The following is a 14,140-nucleotide window of genomic DNA, read 5'->3' on the forward strand; positions in this document are numbered from 1 at the left end:
TTTTTTTAAAGATTTTTTATTTATTTATTTGACAGACATAGATCACAAGTAGGCAGAGAGGCAGGCAGAGAGAGAGGAAAGGAAGCAGGCTCCCTGCTGAGCAGAGAGCCCAATGAGGGCCTCCATCCCAGGACCCTGGGATCACGACCTGAGCCGAAGGCAGAGGCTCCAATCCACTGAGCCACCCAGGCGCCCTGAGTGATGACATTTATGTGAAATTCAAAACTACAAATTCAAAAACTACAGAGGGGCTGGAGGTGGGCGTGGGCAGAGTGGGCAAAGGGGGGGGGGGTGAAAGATACAGGCTTCCAGTTAGAGAATGAGTAAGTCACGGGAATAAAAGGCAAAGCTCAATGATATTGTAAGAGCCCTATCAGGACAGAGGGTAGCTACACTTGCCTGGAACGTGGCATACTGTGCAAACTTGTTGAATCACTGTGTTACACACCTGAAACTAATGTCACATTGTGTGTCGACTATATTCAGAGAGAGAGAAAAAAAATCAGTAAAGAAAAAGAAAGGCAAACCAATGCATTCTGTCACCTGAGGACAGCAGCTACCCTTTGTGGGAGTGGGAGAAATGGAATGACCAGCAGGAGGCAAAGGGAGAGGCTGGTAATGTTCTGTTTCTTTTTATGGTGCTGGTTACTTGACTATGTTCACTTTGTGAAAATTCAACAGCCACACAACAGTGGCTCACATGCTTGTATATGTATGCTGTGTTATCATAAAGGATAGATAGATGATCATGATGAAGACAGATGATGATGATAGGTAGATGACAGATAAAATATGGCAGAAAGTTAGCATTAGTTGATTTGGCATGGCAAATATATGGGCGGCAACTATAACTATGCACTTATCTGTATCATGATCATTAATATTGTTATTATTTTAGAGACAGAGACTGTACAAGCAGGGAGCGGCAGAGGGAGAGGCAGAGAGAGAATCTTAAGCAGGCTCCACACACAGTGGGGAACCCAACACGGGGCTCAATCTCGTGACCCTGAGACCAAGACCTGAGCCGAAACCAAGAGTCAGATGCTTAACTGACTGAGCCACCCACGTGCCCCTGTGTTATTTTTTATATTTTTAAAATTATGCAAATAATGAAAAATAGGAAAGACCATTCTAGCTACAGTATCTAGGGGAGTAGAGACTGGAGAGTCCGGCTCACGAGCCAGGAAGTCATTCCAAGAGTCAAGTCGGAGAAGAGAAGACTGAAGCCAGGAGAATGAATGGCCCCGGGGGTGGGGAATACAGGCTGGCAGAGAACCTACAGCATACCGTGACCACAGTCTGCCTTGCTCTGCAGACACTTTGCAGATTCCGCGTGATCAACACCACTACTGATGTCACGACTACTGCCATCCTTGAACGTGACACATCCCCTTGTCATCTGTGGGGTGAGGAGGGTTTGGCCCTGAACTGCCCTTCCCCAAATGCCTCCCTGTAGCCCACCCTCCCCTGATTCCCGACCCCCACCCCTACCCCAGTCATTCTCCTGGAACCATTTTATGGGTTTAAACAGTAAACAGGAGATTCCCTGGGAGGGGTGTTCCATTATTGAACTAGGCCTAATCAGCATGATTAGTTCATCTGATTAACAAGATTCACCACCCATTAGCCCCTCTCCAAGAGGAGGTCATGCAGGGCTCTGGCAGCAGGTGGCAAAGGCTAGGGGCTTGGTGCCTCGAGCAGGGGGAGGGGGACACTGCAGGAGGTGACTAGGAGTCGCAGGGGCACCAAGCTCACAGCAGTGTTTGCTCATGGAACTATGAATGAGCAAAGCCTTCACCAGCAACCCTGCAAACTCCACCTGGCGGGATCCATAGGGCCACACACATCCCACAAAATGCCCATGAGCTGTCCACAGGCAGAGGATTTTTGCTTCCCCTCCTCTGCATGGGCATGAGCACTGCTCCTCTTCTCCCCTTCCTCACTACCCCCATCCTGTGGGAAGTACAATGTGTGCTCTGGTTGGTGGATGGGAATAGTCCAAACCTGCCCATATTTCACGACCAGGATCACTAGACTCAATCACGACGGTCTCGGCCCATCTCTTTCTCTTGCATTCTCAATAAGAAGGAGCCCACCTCTCTACAACCTGCCTCCTGGAAGACCAAACTGGTCTGTGAGCTCTTCATTTTTTTCTTCTCAGCCTGGTTGAGGAAACTCAACCAGGTCACCCCAGAAGTCTGGGGAGAAGCAAACCCCCTTTAGTCTCATGTTCCTTGTGATCAATTGTGTTCTCATTCCCCATCTCTACCTCGTTCCAGATCCATGCCTTTTGTACGTGCCTTTGGCACACTTCCCCCTGAAGACATGGTATGTCTCTCCACCCCACTGAGGTTGGGCTTGTCTGTTGGATTTGCTTTGGCCAACAGAATGTGGCTGGAAGTGACAGAGGGCCAGACCTAAGCCTTAGTGCTAGGTGCTCACTCAGGCTTCACTGCCATGAAGTCAGCATGTCCCATTTGGCCCATGGGTCCATGGAAAAGGAGCGACATGTGAGGCAGAGCTGGCCCCGTCCCGTAGCTTGGATTCAAGCCCAGCCTGCATCAGCCAACCTGTGGATAGATCTGAGAGAACAGCGGATTGTTGCTGTAAGAGACAGTGTTGTTTGTTACACGGCATGACTGTAGCAAGAGCGAGGTGACTCAGCCTATCATCCTTTGTCCTCCTGTTCAGTGGAGAAATCAACTACTCTGGATTATAATCTAATATGTTGCCCAATTTGGCTGAATTCTTTGTGTTTTTACTCTATCAGCCGGATCCATGAAGGACATTTCAGTAAATTCTAGAATTAATGCACTAAGAGGAATCGTATGTCCCAGCGAGGCTGGACAGTCCTGATTTACACCTGTTACCCCACCAAAAAAAATGCATTCCGGTGTGGAAGATTAAATTATGGATGATTAAATTATATAGTCATGCTCCCTAAACCCAAGAAGACCTGTTGTCACCATGGCCTCTCTATGGTGACCCCAGGCACTCCTCTGTGGTCAGTAGACACTAGAGAAATCGTGTCTAAAGCCATGCTCTGGGAGGCAGGAAGCCTGGACAGCCATCACAGCAGCAAGGGAGGTAAAAATAATTCTTCTCCTAAATGCAGCCTCTCTATGTAAGGTTTTATAAAAGTGCTATGGGGTATTTTCTGAGAAATAAACTCCTTAATATGACTTCATGGTAAGAGTTCTATTTCCTTTATTCTCTGGAGTCCCGGGAAAGAAAAATATACCCCCTGGCAGTGTTCCATAAAACTAATGATGTGGGGGAATACGTGAATAATTGCCTGAATCATGGGGCTTCGTATCTGCAGGAAATCTCTTGGCAATATGAGGAAGGGGCTCAGGACAGGTAATTGGAGTCAAGTGAAATAATCCTGCTGCATCAGCTAGACACTCTTGTGGGTCAAGAGAACTGTAGCAGCCATCTCCATAACTTGAGAGAGTTGGACCTCCAAACAGTCTCTGTGCACAGTGAAGGGGTCCTACAGAGAGGGGTGGAAAAAGGAATGAATAAGGCAGGGACAAGACTTGCAGAGGTGGAAGGACACGGCGAAACAAGGCAGAGAGGGCTGTCTCTGGGCTGGCAGATGAGAAACTCGAAGAGGTGTTCCAAGCACTAGTTCTAAGTGATGGGGAGTCCGAATGTGGTGCCTGAAAAGGCTCCAAGGCTCAGACAGGGGCAGACACTTTCCTCGAATACGGAGCATCCTGTTTGCTTCCTCTGGGTCATCTCTCCCCAGTCATGGGCACTCTAGAGACCCCAGGTCCCCATAGGGAGGAGAAAGTACCCGAGAAGGAAGTACTTGAGAAGACAGATTGCAGCCCATCCTCATCTCTTTCCAGAACGTGATTTGGTTGTAACCGATTTCCTGAACTGCGGTACCTGGTGGCTGTCTGAGGGAAATGACACAGATAATTGTGCATCATCAGTTAGAAAGAAAATCTGGTGGGGCTTAATAAACATTTGATGTGCACAACTGAATTAATATAGTCCACAAATATGTATGGAGCACTCTTTCCGTTCCAGGAATTTCTGTGCCCGAAACACTGGGAGTGAGGCAGCAGTGAAAGAGACGTGGTCTCTGCTGTCCTGGAACCTTAAGTCTCAGCCGGAGCCACACCTGAGTGTCCTTTGGAGAGCTTTAACAAAGCACCAGTGCAGGGCCACACCCAAGACAAATTACATCAGACGCTTCAACAGCAGTTCCAAACCACCTGACTGGTAGGTAGGTGGGTGGGTAGATGGGTAGATAGGTGAATGAATGAATTCTAAGTGTGAGGCTGTTCCTTCTGCAATATTGTTATTGTGCTTCAGAATAACACATTTCCAAAATGGCTGGAATGGAAGGAGAGAAAACCCTTGGAGAACACCAGGTGAGGACATCAAAGATCTAAAAAACAAGAAGTTCTGTTCCTGGAAAAGACAATCGGCCCAACTCCTTTCTCGTCCACTCCACTCCCAGCTTCCAGAAAAGGATTCATACTCAAAACACCAGAGATGATCCAGGAGAATATCTTAAAGCATTCTTCCAGAGTCACATGAAGGTGTGAATAAAGACCTTGAATTTTAACAAGGTAGACAACCAGCTTGCTCAACCCAGGACACCGATCCATGCCCTTTATCAATATAACTTTGTAAATCATAGTTCTTCCTCCTTCTCATCCATCTGCCTTCAAAGTAGACTGAGGAACTGACAATTCCAATGGGGCCATGAAACTTTCTATCTCCCAAGTCACCCATATGGACCCTATGTTAATTTTTTCTTACATGTGCCCCCTGAGCTATTTCAAACCAGCCACCCAGTTGAACAAACCAGGAATCTCAGAGTGACCATTACTACTGCCTCTCCCTCACCCCCCCAAACCCTACCTTCCAAATCTCTCAGGAATCCCTCCCGTTCTTCCAGCCAAAGCCTGCCCCACTCTCACCCAGGTCCCCATCCAGATGCCCCGGCCAACGGAGGAGCCTCCTAGTTGCCTCTCTGATGGGTTCCCCCCCCTTTAAATCCACCCTATACAAAGCAATCTGAGTGATTTTGCCAGAACCCAAAATTGCCCATATTGATCCCCTAGAAACTCATCGATGGCTTCGTGCTCTCTTTAGGGGGAAATCCAAATCCCTTGGGAAGCTCTGTACAACCCAGTCTCTGCTTACTCCCCCGATCCACCTCTCCTTGGCTCCCTGACATGACTTTGACTTTGGGTATGCCATTCTCAGTCCTTCCTGGTCCTGTGTGTTCCCTCACTTCCTACTGGTGAACTTGCTCTTCATCCAGTCCTATCCTTACCCAGCCACCACGCCTTCACTCTCCAGTCCTGGGCGAGGCATCTTACTCTAGCCTGCAAGGTGGTCTCCCAAATCCCCCTTACTGACAACTTGTAAAGCAATGTAGTTTTAGTTCAACCAGTGTCCTTTCCTAGCCTGAAAGATCAGAAAAGACACAGTCAGGTCAATCTTGTTTGGGATTGTATTTCCAGCACCTAGTTCAGTTCCTGCCAAAGAGCAGGTGTCTCCCAACACAAAGCAGAAAGACTTTGGGGATGTCAAATACACGCATGAGTTAAGGATGACTATTTATTCAACACGTAGTAACTGAGGGCCTACTATGTGTCGGGCTCAGTTCTCCAGGTGTAGGATACGTCAGTAAACCATGGTAAAGCCGGCCCTGGTGGAGTTTACTTTCTAGAGAGAGATGTTATGTATTCAACAAACATTGGTTGGGTCCAGCATCATAGCGTGCCCCCCACACACACACAGCGTGGCCTAGCTCAACAGGTACATGGCAGGTCAGTGTGCAAATATTTTGCTTGTTTTTAGTTTCTGCCTCAATGAGAAACTCTCATTATTTTAGTATTGCAGCCCTGGGATCTGCCAGTTTCTTCTTTTTCAGGGGTGTGTGATGTTTCCCAGAGCTCCACACCACGTGATCCAAGCAGTCAAACATGCAGTTGGGGCTTAGTCGAGGCTTGTGGGACACACGAATGAATCAGGCTCTCCTAAGGCTCATTCAACAGCTAATCTTGCAGACAGGTGAGAAGATGAGTCTTGTGAGAAGCCCACTCAAAGCAAAAGAAGGAGAGACTAACCATTTTTAGAGTGGCCAGAAAAGGGGAGAAAGTTCTTCAAAATTCAGAGAAGTGGGAACTCTGCTGATCTTTCAGACCTGGTACAAAAACAAAGAACAAAAACACGAAAACTGAGCAAATGACAGCCTGTTTCATGTTTTACCATAGGGTTATTTACATAGTTGCCTAATGACTATGTCTCAACAGAAGGGGCAGAAGCAAGTGTTTTTCTGGTCTTTATTTGCCTTAAAGCTTGCAGTGTAATAAACTGTTAGTTTCAGTCTTAATTGGTAGACCCTTCTTTTTTCTTTTCTTTTAAAACAAAATCAATACATGGTTTGTGATACCTTTCATGGTGAGGGAAGAACTGTGGCTAGGTTTATTATCCTTACTATCAAGATAATCTGTCAGCATTTATCCCTTAAAGGGTCCTTGAGTCAGGTAGTCAGACCCCCCCTGGTCAGGTCTTTGCAGCGAGTATCAGGCCATTTCTAGAGTTAAAATGCTGTGAAAAGTATAACTGCCTCAGACTTTATCCAGATTGCTGGCTGAAACTCACTGCCTCTTGCAAAAACCCTGGGCTGTGGGTCTGGTCTGTGAGGCGGGGCTCCCAACATCTTGGAAATGTTGTGCCGGGCCACTGCCCACCGCCCTGGCCATCCTCCTGTCCCCACTGAGCTTCGGGAAGTGGCCGCTGCCATTCCCAGTGAGTCTGGCCAGAGGCAGAGGCCGCTGGTAACTTTAACCCCATGTGGGCAGGCCCTCATCAGAGCCTCCCCTCCAACCCTAACATTAACTGGCAATTTGGGGGGAAGGGGAAGTAGACAGAAAACTGTGGGGCCATGGCTGCTATACGGAACCCAAAGGAAACGAGATTCTGAGAAATGGCTCCTTGGACCTGACAAACTGTAATTTTTGAATGTGTTCAGGGATGGAAAGAGAGCTTCCCTCCTGGATCTGCAGAGCAGGCCCAGCGGGTGGAGGCGGGGGTCGGGGGGGAAGGTAGGGACAGGGAGAAGATGGTGTCAGCAGGGTTCCGCACTCCCTGAAGGATGTGGCATGGACTGAAGGTCCCTCTGGAAGGCAGAGTGTTGAACTTGGGCAAGTCTAAAATCCATCAGTAACCAAGGACACGACTGAGGCTAGGTCCAGGCACTACGTGCGAATCTAACCCACATTCCCAACCTCATTGTGCCCATGTGGGCCAGGCGGCGTGCCTCGATTTACCCCATGCAAAAACTGTGATGTGGGCATATCTATTCCCATTTTGTAAATAAGGACATCAAGGTTCAGAGAGGTTAGTTAACTTTCTCAGGGCCACACAGGCGAGGGGCAGGGCTCAGCTATGCAAGCAGTCTGTTGCAAGTCTCACATTATCTTTACTATTGCCAAACACCATGAGCAAAGAATTCAGTGTGAGAAATGTTGAAGAGCACAGGCTGTGGAGCTAGATGGCCCCTTAGTAGCTGTGTGACCTTGGGCAAGTTACTTTCTCTCTCTGTGCCACAGTTTTCTCATCTGTGAAACAGGGACAATAGTTGTGTCTTTTTCATTGGGTAATCAGGGCTATTTAAGGTGTTAACATTTGTCAAGTACTTAGAAGGCTACATGGCACATAACAAAGACTGTTTACGTGTTTCCTGTTTATTAAAAAATAAATGAAGAGAGGGATCTTTTTTAAGCTTATTTATTTGAGTGATCTCTACCCCCAATGTGGGGCTTGAACTCGTGACCCCAAGACCAAGAGTCCCACGCTCTATGGACGGAGCCAGCCAGGTGCCCCAAGAAAGGGAACTTTTTATTCTCACTACTGTAGGGCTCATGTTCTGATATCTGAACTCAGAATGTGCCTCATATTCTCCTAACCTCGTGGTGTCTGCAAAGTGCTTTTGCCTCAGTGACTTCATCTTATTGTCACCACAGCTGTCCTGAAAGGAAGGGAAGATTGCACCCACGTTACAGAAGGAGACACTAAAGCCTGACCACATGAAGGCTTCCCACGTGAGTAACAAGCAAGGACTCCAGCCCAATCTTTCTGACCTTGAATCCCGTGCTGTGCACACACACCCAATAAAAGTATGAACTTCATGAATTTGTGGATCAAAGCTTGGCACTGCCTCCCCCCAGGGACCTCAGGGCGGACTCCTATAGGCATTTCACCCCAGCTCCCTGATTACACACGCTCTGGTAAAATGGCTCAACCCTCCACATGAAGTCGGTGACTTCTGGTTTCAAATGCTATGTCAAGCCCCACTCGGTCTCCACTGCGGACTGAGAAGATGGAAGTTTCTCCAGCACTGACACGTTCTTGATCGCTTGGTACCAAAGACAATATAACATTCCCTTTTTGCACATAGAATAAAAGGAAGCTTCAAGGGCATGAGTGATTTATTCAAAAGTCACATGAGTTTAGTGGGTAGGGAACTGCATCAAGAAAAAGAGCTTCCAGTTAATTTGATGAACATTGTATGTATTGCCCAATATGAGTGTTCAGCCCTATGGTTCCCTGTTTCTTTGTGCAATCAATGACCCAAATTCTAAGGAAGTTGGGGTAGGGCAAGGGGGAGATAGGGAAAAGTAATAGAAAACACATGTACTCGGTTTCCTTTGAAGAAGAGAGGAGGAAGCTGGAAGTAGAAGGAGGAGGTTTAGGGGACTGGGGAAATCAAGAGTTCCTAGGTCCCCAGGAAGAACCAAAGGCAGAATTTTCAAGGACACAACAAAGTGGCTAGTAGCAATGCTCCTGAAGACCCAATGGCAACCCCCAAACTTGAACTTGGGGATTAATACGGCATCTTAATGCCAATTATTGCTCTAGAGTGTCAGTGCTCATACCTATACCATTCCTCTGATGGGGAAATTGAGGACCAAGGAAATATGTGAATTCCAAAGCCCATCTAAGACCTTACAAGACCAAGGAAACTGAAGACCAAGGAAATATGTGAATTCTAGAGCCCATCCAAGACCTTTAGATCCAAAGCCAAGGGCCATTACCCTCATTCTGGGTCCTCCTGTAAGGGGGTGCCTAAACTCCCCACCCTCCAAATAAGGTCAAGACCCTAGCCAGCCCCTCTAGGAACTGATAATAAAAATGCCCACATTTCAAATACGTGCATGCTACCATTTTCTGATGGTAAAATCAATACAGGCTTATTTAAAGAGAACTTGGATCTGCTGGCTTATGCATATGTCTCACAATGAATCAAAAGGATTTACTATCAGTGGTTTCACTGGGGAGTCTTTGAGGATGAGAAGGAAGACTCTCAGTTTTGCTTTTGTACCTTTTGTACAGTTTCAAACTGAGAACTAGGCTTATGTGTCACTCTGTGTGTGTGTGTGTGTGTGTACAAAAGCTCTCTGGGATGTGGGATATTGTGTTTTTGTTGGGATTTGTGTTTTTGTGTTTTTGTTGTCATCTACTTCTCTCTGTTGGGAAGAGGAGGGAACGAAGCAAGTTAATAATGATCTGTTTCGAACCATTCGAAAACTAACAAAAACATTCCCATCTGTATTAATCGCACCCTCCAGACACGAACGTTCGTCCTCTTAGCGTATGTCCTTTGTGCTTTAATAATGAGGACGACTCTATGTCTAAATTCTGGATTTTGTCTCTTCTTATTTTCATTTTAGGCCATGAATACTTTTACATATTTAAATAGTCTTCAGAATCATTCTTTCGGGAGTTCTATAAGAGCCCTTCTACAAAATAGTTTTTTAAAACCCAGGAAAGCTCATGTTTCCGGACCAAGCGCTGGTGAGGTGTTTCTGGCCTCCACTGGGAGGACTCAGAGGGTCCGAACACACAGAGAAGTTAGCTCCATGACCGAGTGTGAGCCCAAGTTGCTCTCGCAGAGACGATGTCCTCCCAGACGCAGCATGATGTCTGTACTCAACTTTCTTTTGTAGACTGTGAATGTTGTTCCCGATTTATCACTCTTAGATAATCCTCTGATGACTATGTCTGCCCATAAATCTTGACATTCCTGCCTATTTCCTTAAGTGGAAACTCTTAACAAAAGTACTGTTTGATCCTTAAGAATACAATTTTTAAAGCTCTCGGTACATTTCCCTAAATGATTCACTTACACCTCTGTGACAGGGTTTAGGAGAGCAGACGGGAGATCTCATTCTCATTTACTCGTAACTTCTTTTACTACGTGTGAGACGACTTTTCCAATTTGTCCTCCATTTCCACTTCTTCATAGTCAACATAGAGTTGCATAAAACTCTCCTCCCTGACACTATAGTAAACGTGATGTACCTTTTAGGTGAGGGAAGTGTCTTTTTAAAAATCAACGATAGGGGCACCTGGGTGGCTCAGTGGGTTAAAGCCTCTGCCTTCTGCTCAGGTCATGATCCCGGGGTCCTGGGATCGAGCCCCGCATCGGGCTCTCTGCTCAGTGGGGAGCCTGCTTCCCCCTCTCTCTCTGCCTGCCTCTCTGCCTACTTGTGATTTCTGACTGTCAAATAAATAAATAAAATCTTTTAAAAAAAATCAACGATACTCTCATCTGCAGAACTGAGTTGTTCTTTTCGAGAACAGGGATGCACTTCAGCGCTGTGTTGGTGAAGGTCCCAGAAAGAAACCGATGGCACGTTCAGTGCAGGTAATTGAAGACCGTGTATTAAAGGGGCTCGCCCAGCAGTGGGAGCAGGGGTCCGCGGCCCCAGAAGGCTGGGGCAGCCACCTGGAGCTGGCACCACTGAGACCTGTTATGTCCCCAGCCTACAGGGGAAGAAGCACTTACGGGGGACCTAGGGAGGACAGCTGTGGCTGGAGGAGGACCACTGGGCAGGAGCCAAGCTGGAGGAAGGCGGCCAATCCTCAGAGGCCCTGCAAGGAGCAAGCCAAGGAATCAATGACCCCTCTGATCCTGTGACCAGGCCACACACAATATAGAAGATATTATGCAGATAATATGCATATAGTATGCAAATAACAGAAGAAGGGGAGGTCACCCTGGGAGATGACGGCCGGCCTCCTGCAGCCCCAAGTAGGGAGAGGCAGGATGGAGTGGATTTGGAAAACGTGTCCCCTCTTCAGTTTCTGATCTTTCTGTTGCTACACAGACCCCACCAGAACTGAAGGCCACAAAGGAAGGCACTTAGCTGGCCTCAGTCACCAGGGTATCCCTCCACCGGGACCAACACTGGCACCTAACAGCTATCTAATACATCCCTGATGGGGAAGGACGGCAGGCAGGCACACATGAACGAATGAATGAGAAAACTCCAAATCAACCCTGCTGTTTCTAGAAGCTTCTACCAGAGCAAGCTCCTTGTAAGCTACAGATGTACATAGAGAAGGAAGAGAAAAATCCCGTCACTTGTCCCCAAATGATTATCTGGCGACAGGGGCTTGATGAGCCGTCTCCCCACCCCTAACCCCTCCAACCCCTCCCCCAGCAGTCCTACCCCACCCCCCCACCCCCCGCTCTTCTCCCCTGGGAAGGTCCATCCTGAGGATACATTTTGGCCACCGCCTCCAGGCAGGACACTCACAGTAACTGGTGAGGGTTTAAGGTTGCTCCCACCCACCATTTGGCCTCCCTTAGAACCACTAGCGGAAGCTTGTGAACAACAAGGATTCCAGGGCCCCACTCCCGAGAGTCAAGAGTGGGGCCTGACGGTCAGCATTGTTTTCCAAAGACATGAAGGTCATTCTGACCATCAGCTCTGCTTCCAGAATGACCAACTGCCCCAATTTACGTGGGACTTCCAGTGCTAAAATCGGGGGAGTCCCAGGGAAGCTAGGCTGAGCAGGTCACCCTCCTGCCCCTGCAGTGGGCCAGGGAACCCCTCCTGTGCCGTCTCCTCCTTACAGCCCAGGGCCTTGGTCTTATCAGGGTAAATAAAGCGATGGTGTCTAGAAGTCAGCCTCACGTTAGCAGGCACAAGACGGGAGCATCAATCCGCATCAACAGAGACCCAAGGGAGCTAGAGGAGAATTCCAGGCTGTATCCCCAGACTGCTTGCCCCAGCACGCAGGAAAGCTGCTGCAAAGTAAGTCTGCCTGAGCCCTTGGCAGACGAAGGAGGTCAGCGAGTTCCCCACAAGCAAGTCGTCAGACTTCACTTTTGTCCGCTGGGTGACTTAGGGGTCTGTCGCCGTCTGCTTTGATGGATCTTAGGGGGTATTGTGTAACTGCTTACACTCACTGGGTCCAAGCCTCGGGCCAGGCACCAAGCCAAGCATTCCATTGTCATCACATTTCAGCAAGGCAGGGACTGTGGTGATCCCCATTTTACAGAAGAGGAAACGAAGACACAGAGCAGTTCCCACTTGCTCAAGTTCATCGAGCCGGAGAAGCGGGGATGTCAAAACCCTTGAATCCCTCCCATGGAACCATGATAGTGCTCTGCTCTGGACGACATCGCACAGTCCTGGGTCCCAGACCTGGCCTGGCCTAGGACTCCTTCTCTATTAAACGAAAGTCATTTTTTAAAGCTAGTGATGGAGTTCATGCTCTCTAGGCTGTTGTAAAGGTTATGGCCCCGTCACCCTCCATGATCACAGGACTATAGCTTGTTGGTTCAGACCTCTGCTCACCTCGCCATTGAGAGGGCCTCCTGGGTGACCCCAACAAAAATAGCCAAGTTCCCTGCCCCCACCCCACCACCCAGATGTGCTCCTTGCATGATCTTTGTCTCCACAACACTTAGCTCTAGGCAGCCCCTCTAGCGAGACTGCACTTACACACACGTGTGTGGGTGTGTGCACATGGGCCCCTTCTCCTGGTAAGGACACTTACCCTAAGACCTACCCTCCTGACAGAGTTCTGAGTATGCGACACAAGGCTGCTGTGTGCAGGTACAATGCTGTGGAGCAGATCTCCGGAACGGACCCACCTTAGAGAAACGAAATTCCGCACCTGTTGATGGGCAACGCTCTGTTTCAGCCACTGGCAACTGTCCCTCTGTCCCTGGCGACTATAAATCTGACAGTTTGGGGGGTTTCACATAAGTAGAATTACGCAATATCTTACTTACCTGGCTCGGAATCCCAGGTGATTTGTAATAAGGGCTCAGATAAGATAAAAAATTGTTCGAAGACCTACCCAAAACAAAAGAAAGGAACAAAGGAACAAGCACTTCTTTTTTGGTAAAAGTTAGAATAACTAAGTACAGATTTGGTTCGTGAGGCTCTTAGTAGCCAAGGCAAAGCGATGAGATGCCATGATTCTGTGATCTGCGGAAAGCGGCTCTCTCAGCTAACTCTGGGGTTCCTGCTGAATGTCTGGGGTGAGCAGGAAGGGCTGACTCCAGCTTAGCCTTGGCAGATCTGCTCGGAAGAACCAACCCAGCAGCATTTCACTTCTGCTCTGGGTGGCCACTCAGACCACCCATCTCTTCTTTCCCTCTCTACGACCTATCAAGCACTCCTTAGAAGGAGGAACGTACCTGGCTTCATAGTTTTCAATCCTATAGCAGCCCTGCTGAATGGGGTGGGATAAATGCCCATTTTCTGAGTGGGTCGGACACCCTCTGGGTTCACGGTGAGATTTCCTGGCAGAAGTCAGTTTACAAATGCAGGATCCCCACTCCAGACAGCGAGAACTCTCAGGGAAATAAGACTTGGGAGCACCAGAGAATGCAGAGACAGGAAATACTACAACCAGGGCAACCTCCCAGAGACAGGGAGCATCTCCCCTTGGAAACAGCGAACTCCCTCAAACTAGAAGGCTCAGGGAGGTTGCGCATGAGTGTCGACTGATGGGCTGCTAGGTCTCAACAAGGGGAGGCAGCTGCTGCCCAGGAGCTGGGGACGGGGTCGGAAGAGAAGCTTCATTGAAATGCCCTGAACCACCTCTAGGAGGTGCCCCAGTGCAGTGGGAGGACCCTTGGAGTCCACCAAACTTGGATTAAAATCCACCCTCCCCACCCAATCGTGTGCACGGCATGCCCTTAACCAAATGATTTTACTTCTCTCCACACAATTTTTCCCGATTTGCAGAACAAGGGCATCACCATCTTCCCTGAACAGTGTAGGAGTTGAGAATGGGGGTCTGGGGCCAGGTTGCCTGGGCTGAACTTTGGGCTTACTGATGCAATGCCCTTGGGCAA

Source organism: Meles meles, chromosome 16, assembly GCF_922984935.1.
Source record: "Meles meles chromosome 16, mMelMel3.1 paternal haplotype, whole genome shotgun sequence".
In the NCBI taxonomy this organism is placed as follows: domain Eukaryota; kingdom Metazoa; phylum Chordata; class Mammalia; order Carnivora; family Mustelidae; genus Meles; species Meles meles.